A 1,520-nucleotide genomic window follows, 5' to 3' on the forward strand; every position below is an offset into this window, starting at 1 on the left:
CCGACTGCCGACACAGAGGTAGCCACAGCCGTGAACTACCGCACTGTACACTGGTTGATAAAGAGATAGTAGTATACTCGTAACAACTAGTATGACACTATGACGACGGTATAAAGAAAGAAAAAAAAATACCACGGTTAGGTGGTATATATTGTAATACAATTATGGATGGACGGACTGCCTGCCGAGTTCCGACTGCCGACACAGAGGTAGCCACAGCCGTGAACTACCGCACTGTACTGTGTCTGCTGCTAATATAGACTGGTTGATAAAGAGATAGTATACAATACATACAACAATATACTACTATACTGGTGGTCAGGCACTGGTCACCACTAGTCACACTGGCAGTGGCACTCCTGCAGCAAAAGTGTGCACTGTTTAATTTTAAATTAATATAATATTATGTACTCCTGGGGGCTCCTGCTATAACAACCTGCAGTGCTCCCCAGTCTCCCCCACAATTATTATAAGCTTTGCCTTTTATACATTGATGTGCAGCACACTGGGCTGAGCTGAGTGCACACAGACTGAGTCACACTGTGTGACTGGCTGCTGCTGTGTATCGTTTTTTTTCAGGCAGAGAACGGATATAGCAGAGAACGGATATATTATATTAAAATAAATAAAAGTTAACTAACAACAACTGCACTGGTCACTGTGGTAAACTCTGTCTGACTCTGCACAATCTCTCTCTCTCTTCTAATCTAATTTCTAATGGAGAGGACGCCAGCCACGTCCTCTCCCTGTCAATCTCAATGCACGTGTGAAAATGGCGGCGACGCGCGGCTCCTTATATAGAATCCGAGTCTCGCGAGAATCCGACAGCGTCATGATGACGTTCGGGCGCGCTCGGGTTAACCGAGCAAGGCGGGAGGATCCGAGTCTGCTCGGACCCGTAAAAAAAACATGAAGTTCGTGCGGGTTCGGTTTCAGAGAAACCGAACCCGCTCATCTCTAATTCATATACCTATTAAATTTAATGGAACAAGTAAACGAACATGCGGAATGACAGTGCGTGAATGTGAGACAGTCCGTATTGCTATTAATAGTGCATATTACTATAAAATAAATAATTGCGAGTGGACAAACTATTAGTGTAATTGTTGACGATGCTAATTGTAGATAAATGACGGCTCAGAGTACATTACCTTCCTTAGGCCTCTATTAATATCCGTTCCATACAGTACCTGATCTTCACAGGTGGTCCCCCTCACTGGTACTGATCAGGCCCACGCTGCTTGGCTTCCAAGATCGGATGTATTTGGGCATTTCCAGCGAGGTTTGACTGTACCGACGTTGTGCCTTAATATGTAATTGCTCCACACCGTGTTAATAATCTATATTTATACAATCTTAATTGTGAAATCTTACGTGAATGTATATGTAGTGAATTAATATTTCTGCAGTGAGACGAGTGGAGTAATGGGAGGTGTGGCGGGGGGGAGGTGGGGGGGGGGGGAAAGAGGAGGGCAATTACGTGAGGGATGGTGGTGTGAAGGAGGGGGGGTTTGGGGGGG

The 1,520-nt window shown here is 45.1% G+C and overlaps 1 pseudogene; it reads right to left on the reverse strand.

Annotated features, from left to right (window-relative positions):
- Window positions 1–1,178: 1,178 nt before the first annotated feature.
- LOC135052506 (5S ribosomal RNA) lies at window positions 1,179–1,296 on the reverse strand (annotated as a pseudogene).
- Window positions 1,297–1,520: the final 224 nt, after the last annotated feature.

This window comes from Pseudophryne corroboree, chromosome 2 (assembly GCF_028390025.1).
Source record: "Pseudophryne corroboree isolate aPseCor3 chromosome 2, aPseCor3.hap2, whole genome shotgun sequence".
NCBI lineage: Eukaryota > Metazoa > Chordata > Amphibia > Anura > Myobatrachidae > Pseudophryne > Pseudophryne corroboree.